The sequence below is a fragment of the Artibeus jamaicensis genome, unplaced genomic scaffold, assembly GCF_021234435.1.
Source record: "Artibeus jamaicensis isolate MK-2021 breed Jamaican fruit bat unplaced genomic scaffold, CSHL_Jam_final contig_426, whole genome shotgun sequence".
Lineage (NCBI taxonomy): Eukaryota > Metazoa > Chordata > Mammalia > Chiroptera > Phyllostomidae > Artibeus > Artibeus jamaicensis.
Window position 1 is genome coordinate 7,693,590 of NW_026521826.1, and position 21,705 is coordinate 7,715,294.

The window sequence follows — 21,705 nt, forward strand, 5'->3', positions numbered from 1 at the left end:
CTAATCTTCTAGAAGAGTTCTAAAGCAGATCTATGAAACTTAATCCTGATATACTGGCAAAAATAGGAAATGTTTTTCATGAGTTTAATATTTATCTGGGAAGGTACATCTGCTTATTTTATACACTCCATGGACTTCCCACCTAAGCTGCTGTAAAACTAAATACTGCCTGTTTCTGCCTCCATGTTCAACGTTTTTCAGACCCCAAGCTTCATAATCCTCACATGTGAATTCAAATATACTCTCTGTTTTCTAAAAGCAATTTCTAACAAGAGTCAGCATTGTTCCTAAATAATAATTCCATATTCTGTTGGTTCTTGTCTCTGGAGAATCCTAATACAACCTCTTAAGAGTTTAAGCAAAGGTTTTCAGACTTGTGATGACTGAGCTGTCATTGCTCCTGGCCCCTCCTCCAACACGTGCTAGAACCAGGCAGGTAGGGGCCTCTAACTGGCCACCACTAGGTCACATATCAACCTTGATAAGTGTGTGGAAAACCAAACTGAAATGCATAGACTGACAATGTGGGGTCATTCAAAAGGTCATAAATAGGAATAGAAAACTGGGCACATAAAACCTTAAATATCTACTATACTAAAATTATATTTTTATGGTTCTGTAACTTAGATATTCTCTCTCTGTTTTAATTAAAACACATTACTTTTTGCAATGACAAATTTAAGCAAAATTTGGTTTCAAAATTTGAAATATAGAGTAGGCAGAAATATAACAATATATTAGGACACATATATAAACATAAACAGTTATCTAATATATAACAAAGAAGTCGAGAATTAATCAGTTTTATAAAGTGTCTGGGCATGCACACAGTAGAGGGAGAGGTTGAATCAGTAGTATAAAACAACATTTGCTTTTTTTTCAAAACAAAAACAGATTCATAGCAAAAGCAAAACATTTGCTTTTTTTTCAAAACAGACTGATGGTTGCTAGAGTGGAGGGAGATTGGAGCTTGGGTGACAAAGGTGAATGCATTAAGAAGCACAAACTGTCACAAATAATCACAGGGATAGAGAATACAGAGTATGGAGAATATAGTCAATAGTATTGTACTGACTATGTACAGTGATAGGTGGGTACTTGATATATTAGTGGGACCACTTTTTAAAGTATATATGAAACAGTACATTGAAAAAAATTATACCAAGCCTTGGAAAACCTGAGCAATTTTCTTAGTTCTATTGTATGTGCTATCGTAGTCCGAAAAAGTTGCTACGGATATTCTTAGTGTCTTTATAGGTAAATTGAGAAATATAATACTTACTCTTCCCACTTCTAGAGTTGTTGAGGAGATTCAAAAATATATGCTATAATCACTGTGAAAAATATAAAATTCTATGCAAATGTTGTACATATTCTGGAAGAACAGTTTTGAATGCCTGTGTTATCATTAACCTAACACTTGGCAGAGGAAGTAGTTGTAGCAGCTACACAAGATAAGTTATTCTGTTGAGTCCAAATTATGCTACAGGTCAAATATCCTCTATAGTTGAGCAGTTTTAATAAATATAACACTTGGGAATTATAAAAATTTACTGCCATAAAAAGACTCACAGGGAGTGAAATTCATCTGTAGACAAGCTGGCAATTCTCCTTTGAATGCATTTTGTTGTAATTTCACATAACTGCACGTGACAGCATTATAAAGTTTTTCTATTTTTTCTAAAAAGTCATATTTATATAAATTTCATTTGCCAAATACAAGTGTTTAGTAATCAGACAAGTACTTACTAGAATTAAAGAGACTTAATAGGTAAGTAAAGAGGAACTAAAGGGCAGACGTCATTGAATCCAGTAACGCTTTCAGAAAATTCTCCCCATGACAAATTAGTCCTTCACATAACCATTGCTCATTTTGCGAGTCACTCTCTCCTCCTAAAGTTTTTTAGGTGGCACTCCTGATAATATTCTCCCCTCCTACATATAGAGCAGTAAAAACAAATGCGATTTGATTTGCTTAATTTAAAATGGAATGGAATGTATTTATTTCTTTTAAAATTTTATATAATATATTAATACACTAGCCAGTTATTTTATTTAAATCATAGGAGATGCATATTTTGTATTTGAAAATTAAAAATATCAATATTGGTTTTGAGAAAGTTCACTTACCAAAAAATTTAAGTAAAAAAAAAACAAGCCCTATAAAACAAATAAAAAGGGAAAAAGACACACATAGTAAAGACATTTAAAGTTATATTTTCATGTTGCTTATAAAGACATAAATGTTCTGAACCTATACATTTTTCTGTTTGTTTATTTAGTTTTGTTTTTAATCATTTATATAGTAGTTTCTCGTCTCATCCTGAAGAAGTTTGGAAATAATCTATCATTGTCTTGGGAGATGAATTAATTCCAATGAAGAGAAGAAACCAACTCTCTTTTCAAATTTTATCTCAGCAAGTGTGAATATGCTGCAGCTGCTTTTCCTTGTCATAATTCATCCCCATTGGAAAAGTTTATTACCAGGAATTGGAAGGCTAACACAGAGCGGCTTGGCTTCCTGCAGTCAGCCTTCGTCTGGCGTGTTACTGCTGTGGAATTCCAGGAAGTCAGAAAGCTGTTGGGAAAGGATGGAGCAAGCACATGGAACACCAGAGGGAACAGTCTGGCAGTTCAACATAGGGGCGTGCAGTCTCCAACCTGAGTTATATACTAAGTCAGAGGGAAAAAAAGTACGAATGTATCTTTCTCCTTTGGCACTGACTCTGTACTGACTGTGTATTAAGTACCCTACTTATGTTTGCTTGATGATGAGAATTGTAGTTTGTTGCCAATGTCAATCTTGTGGATGCCTCTTATATTTTCTATTCTACCCATATTTTTCTTTAATCAAATATGGGTTTTTATTATAAGGTTAATTCACTCTGAAAACATGCCTTAGTTTAATAAGCAACATGTTCTCAGTGGCAACATCTCAAAATACCTAATTCTCAATATTGATTCCATCTCATCAGAAACCAATATAGTGGGGTAAAAATAGGTTTACAGTTGTTCATATGAAAAATAATATAATCATTAATAAATAACAACACAAGAAGAATTAGCAGAACACTGAATATGCTGATATCCTGGGAGTTTTTTCAGTCCTGGATGAGGGAAGGGAAGGATTAACAGTGATGATTCAGCCACTCTACACTCCCAAGTCCCTCAAGGCATTACTAGTACCAACCAGTCTTTCCTGTATACGGGCTTTAATATACTTCAGTAGAAAGATTTAAGGGAGTCATTATTTCTAAAAAATGCTTTTTAGAAGGATATAATCCTTCTCTCTAAATGGTGCTTTAGAAATAAAATTTAAATTATGGGGCTTTGCTAGGTATTAGATGTGTTAGTCACATAAATGTTTCTCCATCTGTAACTAATGGGATATAAATTGAGGAGCCCCGACACTAAAACAGCTTCCTCTGTGAACAATTTTCACACACATTGTTGAGAACTCATCCATTAATTCCAAATAGAGACATGGTAAAATGATAGAGGAGGGAACTCAAGGGCATATCACTGGCCAAAATAGAGAACAACTGAACATCAGTACATTAAAGATCTTCACATATTTAACAATTTTAATATTCACATAGTGATGTTTACTGTATAGATGTAGGGATTGGTGATTTTTCAGAGCCTTAAATGGGTTGCCATGACCTGTGGAAACACAGTTGCCCTGGTGAGGCTGCTGTGGATTGGCTAGCACCCAGAGGTGGTTGCAAATGAGACTGCTGCTAACTGGCTGGCGTTCATGATGGAAAGACTGTCGCTGTTTGGTCATATTGCAAAAGCATGTTTACTGAGGCAAGTGATTGTTTGGTTGAAGTTTTTAAAAACCAGGTCTTCTGGTTACTTGTTGTGGCATTGATTTTATTCATGTCCAGAACATCTATATAGACTATCCATATAAACTATTTCATGGTGATTTAGGAAAACAAGGTAGATCTACATGTGTTCTATATCATACAATATGTTACATTTACATGTATATGTAATATATACTTCTTTGTACTTCCATTAAATGAATTCCAACTAACTATTCAAACAAAGAAGTAGTATCTTTTTTCCTATTCTCACATTTTTTCATATTTTTCTTTATATATTATGCTGTATTTTATTAAATTTAATTTTATATATAAGGTTAATAGTATACAGTATCACTTCCCCTGGAAAGCATGCACTACTCATACACTTTAAATTATTTATAGAATTTTACTTCTGACATAGCTGTTATTAGTTCTTACACATATTTATGATCTTGGCTCTGTTAGGAACTGGGAAATATTTTTTGGTATTATATTTCATATTTAACTCTAATTCTTAGGAATTTAACAATTTAAGGTACACTGTATAATTTTATGTTTATTTCTTGGTGATAATGTTCTATTTCTCTCATGTTTTTTAAAGGTCTACTTGTAAAATAAAGTACATATAGAATGGAAGGGCAGATAAAGTGCTTCTCAGATAACATCAAATTCAAAGAGTTCATCATCACCAAGCCCTTATTATATGAAATGTTAAAGGGACTTATCTAAGAAAAAGAAGATAAAAATATAAACGGTGAAAGGACAGCAAACTCACAGTTATTAACAACCACATCTAAAACAAAAGCAATAAAAGGACAGCTAGATCAGGAGCAGAAACATAGAAATGAAGATCTCATGCAGGGTTAGCAACAGGGGAGTGGGAGGAGAAGGGGGGAGAAGGTACAGAAAATAAGTAGCATAGATGATAGGTAGAAAATAGATAGGGGGAGGGCAAGAATAGTATGGGAAATATAGAATCCAAAGAACTTGGGACACATAGTCATAAACTGAAGGGGGGAATGGTAGGGTTGAGGGGGTGCAGGGTAGAGGGGAATGAAGGGGGGAATAGAACAACTGTAATGGCATAATCAGTAAAATAAAAATTAAAAAAAAAGAATGTCATCTGATTTTTCATACAAAACTAAAACCTGGGTTCAGTGGCAAGCCTTTCTCATTGTTACTGGAAAACCCTTGAATATTGAACTGTCTACAAAAGCAATAAAATGATCACAGGATTATAGGGTGATATTTAATTTTTGTACATGTTAAATATCACTGATAATTAACTATTAGAAGTTTATTTTGAAGTGACATTTTCCTGGAATACCAGACCTTTACAATATAATTAAAGGGTTTCTCATTGTAAGGGTGCCCTATTGTTAATATGAAAGCTCTTTAGAGTTGTGATTCTACTTTATAAATTATTATGCATGTATAATAATATATAAGCCATTTATTTTTGTTGTCTTATTATGAAATAGTTTTTCCAAGAGTTTGAACAGTAATGTTTTCTTTTCTTGGAGAGTATAACAATATACTGACAAAGTGAGTATTGGAAAAGTATTTTGAGCAACCAATGTGTACTTAAGAAAAATAAAGCGCTCACTTATTCTAAAATAGGCCAAATAATCATTAACCACAATAGTAATTATCAAACAGCAATAGTTTTCTCTACCAAAGTAAGATGGTCCCTTAGAAAGAAATAGTGATGTTGCCTCTATGACTTTCTTTTCACTTCATTCCTTAATGAGCTGTTCTTACATAGTCCTATTATCAGAAATTTCTTCTTATAATGACATTTGCTTTGAATTCATTGCAAGGCTTAAGATATTTTTAAAAATAGGATCTATGGCATAGATGTATTATACTGATGGAGATTAACCCAATCTCTTCTGACAGGAGGAAAAATTAAAATAAAACAGGAAGGTGCTTAAAATATGAGTTGCCTAAAAATGAGGAGAAAAGGTGAAGACCTGGAACAAGAAGAACTGCATTTATTTTACCATATTATAAATGTTATACTTACAATATTTCTATAAATGTCATACTTATAATATTTTTTCTTAGAAGATATATCAGAAATAAAAAAAAATGAATGGACAGAGATTTACTTCCCTCAGCATAAACCATCGTTTTTTGCATCTAAGACACATATTTTTTTACTTTAAATTTCTGAAATTAGGATCTATTTTATATTTTATTATAACATTCTCAATAGCATCTTGCATTTAATAAATATAGTAAAAATATATGTGTAATTAGTTTTACAGTGTCAGATTTGTATAGTGTAATTATTAAAATTGAAATAACTAGCCCAAGGGAATTTGTCAACACTGTACAAGTGAGCTTCACATGTAATGAAGTGGAAAAGAGAAGAGAAAACTTTATCCGCATCATAGAACAAAGAGAAAAAAGTATTTAAAATTAGATTATGAGACATTCCAAATAAAGTGAGGAGTTCTGGCATATGCTTAATTGAAATACCAGTAGAAGAAGAAAGTGAGAGTGAGGTTTATGCAATACTTCAGACGAAAATACTTGGGAATTTTCCAGAACTGACTGGAGACCTTCACTTACAGACTCACGGGGTCCAGTAAATCCAAAATAGGATGCATCAAAAAAATAAAATAAAATAACCTGGAAAATCTTAACAAAATTACAACAATCCCAACACAAATAGAATATCCTAAAAGTATCTGGAGTAAAATGCAGATCACCTTCAAAGTAATAGAGTTGTGCTGGAAGCCCTCTTCTCAACAATGCTAAAAATAATGGGAAAGAAAAGGAAGCAGAGTGACAGTCACACTGTGAGGAAAGAAAATAACCACTAGTGTATTCTGGTTGCATGGACCAGATGGCATAAAATCGCTTTTCCCTGCTCCTTTCTCTCAATACCATTAGATCCCCTGGAAGAAGAAGGTGCCCTTCCTAATAACCTCTGGGGTAAGGAACACCACAGCTGCAGTCCACTCCCCGAGCTGTTTTGTTCCTTGTTTCTCTCATGTAACGGCAGCTCAGTCTCTCCTTAACAAGTCTTTACCTTTATTTTTCCATGGCAGTGCCACCAGTACTATTTAAAAAGTAAAGATGACAGCAACTATGTTTTCAATGTTACTACTATAAAACAGTATTTTTTCAAAAGCTCTTCTCTAAAATATCTGAGATGGGACAAATCAATGATCTAAGTTTCCATGTGAAGAAAGTAAAAGAAGAGGGAATTGAGCCCAGTAACCGGGGAAGGTATAGTGGGGCTTGGATCTATGTTGGAGTTCTGTTACATATGCCAAGTTCTTTATAAATGTTACTCTATTTCCAGTCTCCTGAGAGTTTCAATATAAAAAAGTAAGACTAGTAAGGCGATATTTTTTGTATATATTGAGATAATCTAGTAATTTTTAAAGATTTATTAATATAGTTATCAAAGTCAAGAGGAGAGACAAAAGGACACTAGAAAAAACTGCCCCTTCTGGTGCCCACAGCTACAGCAAACTGTTAAACACAGACTAACTCCCAGAAATTAAACCTCACAGGAACTAAGGTTTTAGTTCCTAATATATGATATTTCATATCCATCTTTCAACAAGAAATTATGTCATGTAAAAGGTTAAGTAAAATATTAGTCACAATCTTAAATGATAAAACGAGCATCAGAGTTAGACTCTAATATGACACAGATATTAGAAGTACCAGATAAAGAATTTTACATGATGATTAACACAGCAAGGGCCAATGGAAAATACAGACAACATGCAAGAACAGACAATGCAAGTACAAAATCAGAGACCATAGAATCAAAAGTAAATGCAAGTGCTAGGATGTTTGGTCCAGCATGAAATTCATATGTCGAAGGCCCCTGTAGTGGGATTTCCTGTCCTCATAGGAAGAGGAAAAGAGCTCCACTTCTCTTTGCTCCTTCAGCCATTTGAGACACAATAGGATGGCTGTCTGCAGAGGACCTCACCAAGAAGCCCACCATGCTCGTCTCTGATCTCAGATGCCCAGCCTCCAAAAGTATGAGAAACAAATGTCCTTCATTTAAGCCACCTAGTCTATTATAATCTGTTATACCAAAACAGACCTAATAAAATAGCTAGAAATAAAAAGTACATATTATACCTGAAATAAAGAATATTTTTGCTGGTTGCATACATCTGTCAATAGTTGAAGAGAGAATTAGTGGACTTGAACACATGTCAACTGTTACTCCCCCCAAATAAATAAATGCAATAAATAAATAAATAACCCTCACCCCCACATACACAAAAACCAATAGAACACTCCAGAACTATGGGTTAATTTTTAAAAGGTGTGACATACACACAATGAAAATACCAGGAGGAAAAGAAACAGAGAACAGAGTAAAAGACATTTTTGAAGTGTTAATGGTTGAATTTTCCAAAATTACAGAGAGGGGAAGTTCAGTGACCAGTATCCACCAAGCAGTATTAAACAACAAAGAAAAATAATTTCTACCCAGGCATATCATATTCAAACTACAGAAAGCTAAGGACAGAGAGTATAAGAAGCTATGGGGGATAAAATTTCTTATCTATAGAGCAGAAAGGATAAAGATTACAGAGGACTTCTTGCTAGAAACCAGGTGTGTAAGAAGAGAATGAAATGAAATAAATGAAGTGTTATAAGTACAAAACCTCAAGAACAATTTACAGTCTTCATATTTATAAAACTTATCCTTTAAAATTAGAAATAAAGACATTCAACAGTAAATAAAACTGAAGGAATTTATTACCACCAAACCACCCTCTCGAGAAATGTATTCTTCAGGTCAAACAAAAATAATATGTCAGAAACTCAGAGGTACATAAATAACACTATTGGTGAAGGAGAAGGAAGAAGGAATAAAGGAAGATAAAATGAAGTTTTTTGTTTTGGCTAATTCTTAGTGGAAATAAAGTTAACTGTTTCAAGTGATAATTCATTTTTTTCATTTATTAGTTATATTTGCATAGGCAATTCCACCTGTGTGTGTTTTTCACACTACGTGGGTCCTGAGTTTATACTGTAAATTACCTTTATGAACATTTTTCCCTTGGGACAATGAAGTTCATTGCAAAGCAGTTTCTACCCTTAAGTTAGAGGATGCACGTGGTGGAAGTGGGCATTCCTCAAGGGCAAAAGACTTCAACATTGTCATAAATCAATCATTTCTATCCATCCACTTACCAGACTGTCACTTTCTTCAACCAAGAAATGCGTCTTGGGCCTCTTGTTAAGACACAACTCTTTTACCTGTCTGTTAGCACCACTTATTGTAACCAGCATGTGAGGCAGAATGCAGGAAGAAGGCAGGAGAGGATTCCTAGGGGCCGGTTAACTCATCCATGTGCACTGCCAAAAGCTCTCTTGTCTATCAGGCTCCAGATGGTACTGCTCTGGGTTGCTCTTTAACATTTAGATGGTGCTGCTGCTTTTGTTATCCCTGATGGCAAATCAGCAGTCAATCATCCGCTCAAGAAAATGTGGGAATGAGACAAGGTACACACAGAATTATTCACACAATTTGGACCAATCTACTGACTCATTGTGAATCACATAGTTTGTGTGTGTGTGTGTGCGCGTGTGATTACTAAACAGGGCTGTCAGCTCCATTACTCTCTACGTATCACCTTTGCATTCACCTTAAACAGAAAGTCATTTATCTCTTCTTTTTTATCCACTTCATGTTTATTGTTTAGATCACTATGTTCCATGCTTCTTTTAGCTGCCTAACCATCTGTTGAATATACATATGTTTTTCATCACTTTGAGGGAATATTGTGTTTACTGCAACTGATTGATTGGAAGATCTTTTATTTTGCTCTTTGTTCTGTGGGTAGAAGCCAAAGCACTGGGGTAAAAGTGGCCAGAATAAAACTTACAGTTTCTTATAATATACTTTGAAGAGCAAAGTCATGATAATTAGCTATCTGTGTGTCCTTTGAATTCTGAATTAAGTGCCAGATTTTAAATTTTTCATTTTGAATTCCAGCTGTTTCTTTAGTACATACAGCTATTTCAGTGGGTAGAGTTTTTATTCAGGTGGTGTGTTCACAAGCTACTTATTGGTTTATGTGAAACATTCTGTTCTCACATGGCACCTCTCTTTAAAGCATTTTATAAATGCTAGCTATTTGCCATGGCATCCGGAATTAGTTAGCATTATCAATTTCACCACATATAATCAAAATGTAATGAAGTTAAAAATTTTTAATGGAGACTTGGAGTAGTTGGTACCAGAGAGAAAAACAGCAATTCCCCAAGCTTTTACTTCTTAGCTCACATTTTAAAAACTAGTAGCTATTTTAGTGATGAGGAAAGCATTATAAGTTTATTGTATCACAGAATCCTTGGAAATTGGCAATGTGCATGCTTATTGACTAATGTCTTGGCATATTGTTTGCTGCTGGGATCTAATTGGGTTACCTAGTCAAAGACTTCAGTTCAGAGGAAATTCTCATAGACGACAGCTCAGTACCTCTAAGGCCAGGCATTGTCATATTGTACTCCACACCTTTGTCACTAGCCTTTTATTTTATTGATTTCTGTGGCCCACCGTTATTCATGTATATGGCTTAGAACCCCATACCTGGATAAAATTATGACTTTTTTAGTAACCTATATATTTGAACATGTTCTTAGGTCATCAACAAACAGCTTCTGTCTGTTATAGCCATTTACGTAGTATCTCTAGGGGCAAGGAAAGGAATCATAGTTATTCTAAGCTAGAGTGGTGGAACATTCTTTTTTTAAAAAAGCAAACATTGAAAATGTGTTTAGGGGCTCTTAAAAAATTTTTCACCTGCAGTTGCTGGAGCGAATATCACATTACTTTGTCACTCTAACTGTGTCACTGTAGGTGACAACTTGCCTCAGTACTTTTACTTAACAACCTGTATATGTTTATTTTAGCAAGGGATTATTAAAGAAGCCAGCTGTTTACCTGTGCTTTTGGCAATAGTTTCAAAGGCTTTGTCTTGTGAGGCCCCCAACAAATTCACACATTTCTGTAATTCATTATAACATTATTCCTAATAAAAGAAGAACATTAACATTCAAAGCAATAATTGTTATGAATCTTATATGTATAATAAGTCCAAACCACCAATTTAAGAAGGTCAACTAACATAATAAGGAGAAAAGGGGGAAGAAAATTATTGTGTGAAAATACTAAGAACAATAGATTAAAGGACACAACACCAAATTAGGGATGTTCCAAATAGTCTCCTAAGAATAAGAACTATTGTGATGTAAAGAATCTGAGAGAGAATATACGGGTACATTTGAGGCCCAGAATGCTTTTAAGAAATATAACTTTTTGTGCATATATTTGATTTTGTGTATGAGTGAGCCTGCCAGCGATGTCTTCTGTATTTCCTCTGAGTACAGTGATGCTTTAAACAAGTGACTGGATCTCACAGGAAGAGTATGTTGGAGGTGAGAAATGTACATACACCTTTGAGAATACAACTTAGTTTGTTGTTCTGATGATGACACATTATTATAACACGTTTTCTTCCTTTATTCAGTATAAACCAATGGCACTAAGGACCAGTTATAGGACTAAAGCAGTGGTTCTTTACCTCCATCCATCCATTTCTCCATTCACCCATCAATGAGTACATTTATTGCAGACAGAATAGTGATGTACTAAATACAATGAAGAAGATAAAAAAATTATTTCCTCCCCTAAACCTTTAGAGTTTAACATAAAGACAAAACTCACATAAAGAATAGCTAGTGATAAGTACACATTAAACTCCAAGATACAGATGAGTCATGCAGAGTTCAGACAGGGAAAAGCAGCACAAACACCCTCATGGAGGACACATAAATTGAACTGTTTACCTCCTAGTGAAAATGTATGCAAGACATAGGCACATTTTGGAAACATGTTCCAGAATAGAGGACAAATCTGATATTAAAATTAACTCCTTTTGGGCCACGGTCTTAGTTTAGTGTTCCATTCTGGTAAGATCCAGTGATCAGCTTTCTCCAGAAGACCACTGTAGACATCACTATATACCACACATAATAATGCTTGTCTTACAAATCCTAGACTAACTACTTTACTTCCTGAATGAGAAAGTTGAAGTACCATCGATCAATGCCATTCAAATCAAAGTTCCAGCGGGTTTTTGTTTACTTTTGTTTTGCTTTGTAGAAATTAGCAACCTGGTTTTCTAAAGATATCTTAAAATTCAAAGGACTTATAGTAAACTTATGTTAAAATCAATGAAGTTGGTGATACACATTACTCATCTTCAAGATTTACTAAAAAGTGACAATAGAAATGACAACACCATATGATCATGAAGACTAATGTGCAGATCAATGGAACAGAATAGAAAATTCAGAAACATACCACCTCTCCACATATATGATCTTCAACCAAAGGCAATTCAATGAGGAAATAGTCATATTCCAAAAAATGATGCTGGACAAACTGAATAATTGTATGCAAACAAATAAATAACCCTAATATGGAGAGGCAGAAATTATTTGCAGGACACATATTCATAGAGCAACTTTTTAAAAATATCTACAGAACTGTTATATCTCAATTATATTTCTATACACTAGCAGTATGAAGAAGTTTGAACAAAAACCGTACTAAAGAAGATAAATGCAAGATACTATCTCAAAAACAATGCAAATTAATGTTACCACGTGCTACCTAGGCACACTGACTAGAATGGCAAGAATCTAGAAGTCCTCAGCTACCAACCATTGAGAATGTAGAGCAAATGCAGCATGCATACACTCTTGGTATGAGTGCATTTTGTAAGACTACTTAAAAGTTTATTGTAAAGTAAAGTATGCATTTACTATATGGCGTGTCAGTGCCACTCCAAGGATGAAAACATGTGTCCACACAAAGATTCATATATGAATGTCCAATGCCACTTTGTAATAGCCAAAAACTGAAAAGATTCTAAATGTCCACCCACTGATGAAATGGTTAAAAAACAAATACAAACAACAAACAAAATAACTGGTATACTCACATCAATGAAATACTCATCAATAAAAAGGAAGAAACAACTGATTCAAACCACAACGTTTATTCACCTTAAAAACACTGAGTGAACAAGCTAGATACAATAAACTGCATCCTGTATGATTCCACTCATAAACAATTCTTGAAATGCAAAACTGCCGTGACCAATACCTGATCAGAGGTTGCCAGGCTCTGGGAGTGGGTGATTGACCATGAAGGGGCGTCAGGACAGATTTGGGAGTAATACTGGGATTGTGGTGAATATGGTAAGACTTTATATAGCTATCAAAACTCATAAAGTGGTACACTTAAAATCAGAGTATTTTATAAATTCATACTTCAATAAAGCTGACCAAAATAATTAAAAACAAAAGCATTATGATTATTTTTAATAAATATTTATATTTCTAACTTATTTTTATTGATTTTTAAATTTTTTTCTTAAACTGATCCATTTAATATATGAACTTCTGGGTGTTGATCATTTAGTCAAATACCAAACAGAATAATTTCCTGCTGTTATTGGGGTAGTACCAACCATACCATTGTGTAAACAGTACTATAATGTCAGGTAGTGATAAGTACTATAAGGAAAAACAAAGTAGTGTAAGATGATGGAGAGTGATTTGTCTAATCAAAGAAAATCTGTCTGAAAGGCTAGTATTTGTGTGAAATCCTGAAAGAATGGAGGAGTGAGCTATATGCTAGCCATGCTAGTGAAAGCACAAACGCAAAACATGTGAGTTAAGATGTAGTTGACACACTCAAAGAGTACTTGAAAAGCCATTTGGCTTGAATGAAGTGAGTGAAAGTTAATTTGACAAAACAACAAAACAAACATGATCCTCGAGAGAGAGGCTGGAATCCTATCATGTAGGGCAGTAGTGATTTTTTTCCCAGTATGATGGGAAGCCATTGTACCTTCCGAATAGCAGAATGACAGTACATGGCATAAAAGATCTTTGGAAGTCAAGTGTGGAAGTGAGAGGTCGATTGGGAGGCTATAACAATACTCAAAGTGAGAAAAGTTATCAGTAGAGGTTGTGCAAAGTGATAAGATTCAAGATCTGTTTTGAGAGCAGCACTGATAGTATTTGCCCAAGTACCAGATATGAACTGTAATGGAAAAGAGGCACCAAACATGCCCCCATGAATTTAACCCTAGAAGCAAAGGGAAGCCAAAGATGTTGTTTCATCAGTTTTTCTCCCATTTTCCTGTATCTTCAAAGTCTCTTTCTCTGATATCTGCTTCCTCTTAGCACATTCACGGATTTTAAACTCCTGCTAGAACTCCTTCTAAAATATAGCTCTTAAAATGACACAAAGCTTTTTGTGCTACAAAGCTTTTTGCTGCGCTCAGTCTCACACATACACAACTCTCTCTGGCTCTCTTACTTCAACTACTGCATAGTCTACACCCACTTTTTCCATGTTTTATTTCAATTTTTATCTAGTTTTCAATCCACTTATGCACTAATTCCCCTTCTATCATTCCTCAATCATTCCTGCTAAATTGTTGAAAGGAAGTCCCAGTAAATTTTACAGACCTTATAATGCTAGTAGAAAGGGTTAAGAATGTTTTTATCAAAAACAGCCCATGAGAACAAAACCACACCCTCAACAACTCCGTTTAGTTCTACTAAACTTCCCCCTTTAGTCTTCAACATTTAGTTCTTCTCATTTATTTGGATCTTATTTTCAGGGCTTTGAGTTTGGGGCTTCTACCACTTATGTTTAACACCTTGATTCTACTTGTTCAATTTCATCTAAAGAAATCCACTAAATCTCCATGTGTAACCTTGACTTTGGTTTCATCCCTGTTATGTCATGTGACTTGTGTACAGTTGGATTCTAAGAAGGACTGTAACTCTCTGCATGCTCCAATTTTCCATGCAGGAGATCACAGAAACAAGCTCATTCAGAGACACCAAAGGTTCACTTTCCTTCTCTTTCTCTATAATTCAAGCAAATCCAATTTCCCTTCCAAGTAAGCCATAGGTGGAGATATACCTACATAAACCGAGATTCAATTGCTCTTACTATGATCTGCCTGGCTGTTTCTAGCTAGACACACAGACGTCCCATATCTGCTTCAGTCCAAATCAGATGGGTCCTGTGAATTGAGGTAGGTAACAATTACATTTAGTTTCCAAGACCATTTTAATTTTCCAAACAGATTCCTAGCTGTTTTATTTTTATCAACCAATAAATGTCAAATTAAACTTCAACTTTTTTAGGGCAACCCATATGACTTTTAATTCCCTCTTTTCCACATTCATATCAGTAAGCTTAGAAATACTTACTAAAATATTTACTCAAGTGCGTTTGCATTTTCAATGGGATGTGCAAGTTGTCTTACATTGAAGATTGGTGAATGATAATAAGCTTATCAGGAAATAGGCATTTAACAGTGACTAAAGCTGTGAATTGCTAGGCATGCATTAAAAACAGCTCTAGATTAATGAGAGGTAATGTTCATGGACAAGACTCCCTTTCCAAGTCCTGTATTCATTGAATACAAAGTAGGGCCTCATTTAATACTTGCTTTAGTTAGTTAATACTATCAGTTTTTCAAATAAAAGGTCATACTTTAGGTACCCATATATTTATTATTCAACATTTTAGTCATGCTAAAGGCAGAGATAGGCTCTTGGTGACTGACTGTGTGTGTTTGGGAGTTCTATGCATGGGTGCTCTTGTGTGTTATCTGGTTACCTCTTTGAAAATAGAATTTTTTTTTTTTTTTAGGAAAAAGAAAGTATACAGTAATAAAAAAGGGATCAACCTGTTCTAGTAAAATTTAACCACAGTGATAGATTACAATATATATTCACAGCTATGCTGGTCTTTCCTTATTTTTCCGCTTTTCCACCTATTGATTTCACTGGGTAACGAGAAAAACTTGGCCAGTGGACTGTGAGTGGACATGACATTTGCTGCACCAAAGCAGAACTGCTATGCCATTGTATAACTTAGAGGAACCCTTTTCACTTCACCCCTCAGCCATGAGAGCAACACATCCCAGACACATCTCCTCTCCTCTGGACTCTGAAATGCTAAACCATGTGGATTCCATATCAAAAGTCCACAGGGCCCATGACAACTGTAGCTTACCCAATATCCTAGGAAAATGAGCAAAAAATATGCATTTGTAAGCAATCAAGGTATTTTCAAGGAGGTGAATAGAAAAGTAAATGGGTACATCCCGTTAATGGAACATTATTTCACATTAAAATAAAACGGACAATCAGGTTATGAAAAGGCAAGGAAGAACCATAAGTGTACATTATTAAGTGAAATAATTCAATCCAAAAATAATACATACTTCATGTTTAGAATTATATGGCATTCTGGAAAACATAAAACCATGGAGATAAAGATTGGGGGTGGTAGATCACTAGCCATCACAGAGATACAAATTAAAACCACAATGAGATATCACCTCACACCTACCAATATGTTTATTGTTAATAAATAAACAAACAACAAGTACTGGAGAGAATGTCGTGAAAAGTAAACCCTAGCGCGCTGTTGATGGAGTACAGACTGGTTCAGCCTCTTTGGAAAACAGTATAGAATTTCCTCAAAAAATTTAAAATGAAACTGAGTTTTGACCCAGCAATTCCACTGCTGGGATTGTATCCTAAGAATCACAAAACACCAATTCAAAAGAATTTATGCACCCTTACGTTCATAGCAGTGCTATTTACAATAGCTAAAATTGGAATCAGCCTAAGTGCCCATCAGTAAATGAGTGGATAAAAAAACTGCACTACATTTACACAATGAAATACTATGCAGCAGAAATAAGAAGGAATTTCTGCCTTTTGCAACAGCATGGATGGAACTGGAGATTATTGTGCTAAGTGAAATAAGCCAGTCAGAAAAAGACAAATATATGATCTCACTAATAAGAAGAATCAAATGCACAAAATAAACTAACAAGCAAAATAGGTCCAGAGACATGGAAATATGGAGTAGACTGAGAGCTGTAAGAGGGGAGTGGGGATGCAGGGACTGATTAGAAAGCATTAGTCCAAGAATATACCTGAAGGATGCATGGACTGGGGCAATGGTATGGGGATTGACTATGAAAGTGGGGCAGGCTAGGTAAAGAGGGATGAAGTGGGAATAAGTGGGATAGCTATAACAGCACAAACAACCGAAAAAAAGAAAAAGGAAAAAAGGACCAGTTACTAAAAAATGTATACCTAATCCTTCCCAAAAGTCCTTCATTTGCTTTTTTTTTTTACATTGGAGATGTTAGTCTCTTGACTGATGATATACATAATGTAAACCTTTCCTCCTTTATTTTTGTTTAAATAATTTAAATAAAGTTATTTTAAGTAATTTTATGTCTACATTTTATATATTTTGTTTTATAAGACTTTATCTATTTACTTTTAGAGATAGTAGAGGGAAGAAAAAAGAGAGGTAGAGAAACATCAATGGGTGAGAGAAACACTGATGGGCTATGTCTCTGCTCGCAACCCAGGCATGTGCCCTGACTGGGAATAGAATCACCATCTTTTCATTTGCAGGACACTCAATCCACTGAGCCTCACTAGCCAGGGCAATTCATATATATGGTATATTTTCCCATTAACACTGGTGTATATTTATAGGTCACCTTGAAAAGAAAAATAGAAAATTCCATGAGAGGGTTAAGATAACCATCTTGGAAATCATATAAATCTAGGTTATATTTCCTCTTCACTGTAAATTAGTTGTGTGGCTAAAGTCAAGTACTTGTATTTTCTGAACCTCAGTTTATCAATTATAAAAATAGAATAATACCTCTTCATTTAGTTTGTTGTAAAAAATATTTTAAAGAAGGTGTACCGGTTTGCTTCCTATGTGGATACAAATATTTGTTATAAAATGATCAACTGTAATTTTTATCTCACGAAGGTGCAGTGTTTCTCTATTTTTACATTTCCAATAACCAAGTTACTTTAGAGCAAGTTTCTTACCAGAGACCACATTAGAATCTTGATGTCAGTAAAAGGAATGACTTCAAGTTGACTTTAAACTGCACAGTTTAGAGAAATACCTTTAATATAAAACTAATATGACAATTGTACTTGTAATTCCCAAACTAGTATATCAAAAATTAGCATGTTGCTTTAGCAAAATGGTAATACTTATTATACAGTGGGAAATAGTAACAGAAATGAAAAGCAGCTTTATCTAAAATCAGACTTCATGACAGTGATGAGTATTTTGTTGAAAAGAAGTCTGAAGTCACATCTTGGCTCATGACAGAGTGAAGCTCCTGTCACTTAATGACACTGCAGGAAAGGACCTAGCAGTTCTTTTTCTGTGGGCCTGCCACCCATGAGTAGAAGCAAAAACAATAGTGAACATTTTTCTCCATGTATCACCATCAGAATATTTCCCCTACAAAAATGTGAGCCTTCCATAAATTCTTCAAATGGCCTGTATAATTTAATTGTCAGCTCTTTCCATTTGCTGTCACATATGCTTTGTTTTTATTAAAATTGATCCCCTTCTTATCATATTTCATTTCAAAAGTCTAAGCTAGCTTAATTGTACCCTAGCAGTGAAAAACACAGAGATGAACAGAGAAGATACATGATTTCAAGTAATAAGAAGCTAGTATAACATGTTATTGTATTATCATCAGCCTGCATGATCTCTGTTTTTTGTGTTAAGATGATTAATTGTATATGTAAATGTAATTAGAACTTTAGTGAATCAATCTTAAAAAATATTTAGCTTATACAATAAGACACATTTTTGAAAATAGAGGAAACCAATAACTTATGTCTCTAGTGGTCCAATACATAATACCAAATATCTTAAGTTCTTTTCTAGGAGGGTATTTGTCATAAAACAATACAACCAGTTTTTCAGATCATGAATGATAAGTATCTGTGTTATGGAACATAGAGGGAGCTGTTGGCAAAGGAATAGTAAACCAATGAAAAAATATACAGTGAAATTTTCATTGTAATAGAATTTTTGAAGGCTTACTTCCAAGACAGGAATTTATAGCTAAATATGGGTGATAAAACATGATTTAAGACAATATTTTTGAAGGAGTTGTGATAGAAAATCATCTTTTGTTTTTTAATACAGATTTTTATGAAAAAAAGGGAGGCCTTTACTATCCAAAACAGGAGTAATTTTAAGAGGATGGAGTAAAATGTACTTATACTTTATTGCTTTCACTTTACTATGTGGCCACGAAATAACTCTGGGATTTACTTAAAATGGTAACCTATGCCCCACTCCTTGAATTTAAATTGTATACTTATTGAGAGAAAAAAATCTAAATTAGCAGCAAAGTATTTATTATATAATCAATTCATTTAATTGAAAGTTACAATTTAATAGTTTAAGTGTATAGGCAAAACATATTTGCTAAGGGGTATATCATGACAATTCATGACAATGTAAGTGACACAGAAATTCATTACACATATAAAACAAAAAAAACCTTTGGTTGATGACAGGTACTGAAGATAACAACATACTAATGTGATTGAACCTGAAATCTGATTTGCACCACCTGGTTAGCTGTGAATTAAATCAACATGAATAATAGCATTTTCTAATAATATGTACTGTCAATTAGTATTCAAATGTGATTTGTAAGGTGAAATAACATTGATGAACATGTTAAGAACACAAGTTAGGTGATATAAACAAAATATAACACTTCAGGAAGTGGATAGTCTCTATATAGAGAACTGAATAAAGGGCAGAAGTCAAGAAGATTTTATAAAATAAAGAATAAAGAATAAAAAGGAGAAAAATAGAAAAGATTTGATTGGCTGGGCCACATAGTCAATCTTGTCTGGAGTGAGGAACCCCAGAGTTGGCTGGACATGTGGGTAGTGGCTGACTGGGTACTGCTTTTCTGGTCGAGTGAAGCAGAAATGTTAGTTTAATGTTTTTCTTTTCATAAGGAGACAAAACACATCTTTTGACATGTTTTAGGGACCCTCTTTAAATCACAAGATTACTTTGAGGTCAAAAATGTTATCCAAAATTTGATTTTTTAAGAATTTTGTCAAAAATCTCCATTTAATTAAAGGGACAATTAAAGATTTTCAAGGCCAATACAGAAAGTTGATGGCTATAAAATATACCTTAGCTCCTTTAACATTTAGAATACTAAGTTTTCTTAAGTAATCAAAGACTCAATAAAGACAATGTAAAGCAAGACAAATTATTTTAGTGAGACAAAAAAAACCTTTTGTTTTCCAAGCAAATTAATTAAAATGTAAATACAACTTTTGTTTACAACTTCTTATTAATACAAGACCAATAATCTTTCACCTTTTTACAAAATAAAGCAAACTCTAATTTTGCACAGTATACGTTTGATATTAAAACTCATTTTAACAAATTTAAATAAATCATTCTAATCTTAGCGAGTTTGACCACACATAAAACTTTTTTTTCAAGATTCTTATTCCATAACCCTCCACAACTGTTTTATCTATTCTGATTGCATCCCATGTGTTTATTATTCTTCCTTCTCATTCTAGAACAATATTGGTTTTACTTTAGGACAAAATTGTTACCTTCTTCCCTTAACAAAAACACATCTCTATAACTCATGTTTTTCTTACCAAAATATATCGAAAAAGAATATGTTTTCCTTACCATTTGTAGTATTGGTTTGGCCAAAAAGATCTTTTCTTTTTTCATAAGTTGGCTCTAGTAGTGCTTTGCTGTCTTTAATTTCATTCAAAGCAATTTTGTTAGATTGTATTGTGAGAACCGTGGTATCAGTGTGTATTTTAAAAAACTGATCAAAATTGGTAAATTTTTGAGTAATCATTTTAGTATTGAAGATGGAATAAAATAAGCAACAGTTTCAGCATATTACACTTTATTATTTCAAGAAAAGTGAGAACACAACTGAAAATCAGAGAAAGATTTGTGCAGTGTATGGAGAAGGTGCTGTGAATGATCAAAAGTGTCAAAGTGGTTTGTGAAGTTTCATGCTGGAGATTTCTCACTGGACTTAGCTCCATGATTGGGAGACCAGTTGAAATTGACAGTGATCAAATAGAGATATTAATTAAGAAGAATCAACATTATACCATGTGGAGGATAGCTGACATACTCAAAATATCCAAATCAATCAAGTTATTGCTGAAAATGAATTTATTTTATGAAAAAACAACACACAGGCCATTTGACCAACCAAAGAGTTTTAGTTATGTATATTAATCAAAATCCTTAACCCTTAGAACAGTTAATTTCTAGTAGTGTTATACCCAGCTAGGAAAATTACAGCTAGAGCATTACCCAACCCTAAATCTGCAGTTCCTGGAACAGGGTAATGAGCAAACATCCTGGAACAATTGGGTTTAAAATTCTAGCCAAATAAGGTAACTAACCCGGCCCGCCAGAAAGTGCCCGCCAGCAGCAGCACCCACCAATCAGGGCCCCTCGCCATTTTTAAATAAGCCAATAGCTAACCGCCACCTCTGCTTCTGTATGCCTTTGCTTGCTTGCTAGAAAATATAAATACCCAGTAGTCTGTAATCCAGGCGCGACTTCCATTTTGTAGCTCTGGGTAGCTACGTGACTCCGGTCACAGTTGGGGAAGTTCGCCCCTGCGCAGGAAAAATCTTTGGCCATTAAAATTTTTATCAATTCGGTTCTGGACTCCGAGAGTGTGTATTTACCCTCCGATCATCTACAACAGTAAAAACTAAAAAGGCAGTAGCAGAATCACAAATCTAAAAAATATAGTTTATGATTTCTAAAAGTAGGAGGCCTGTCCAGATAAAGTCCAGCAATTGTGAATATAATGAGAGTGATTTGTGTGGCATCGATGTAACCTGGCAGCCAAGGAGAGTGGAGTGGACTGGGCTTGAGTGAACAATGCTGACTTCACTGTGCTAGTCA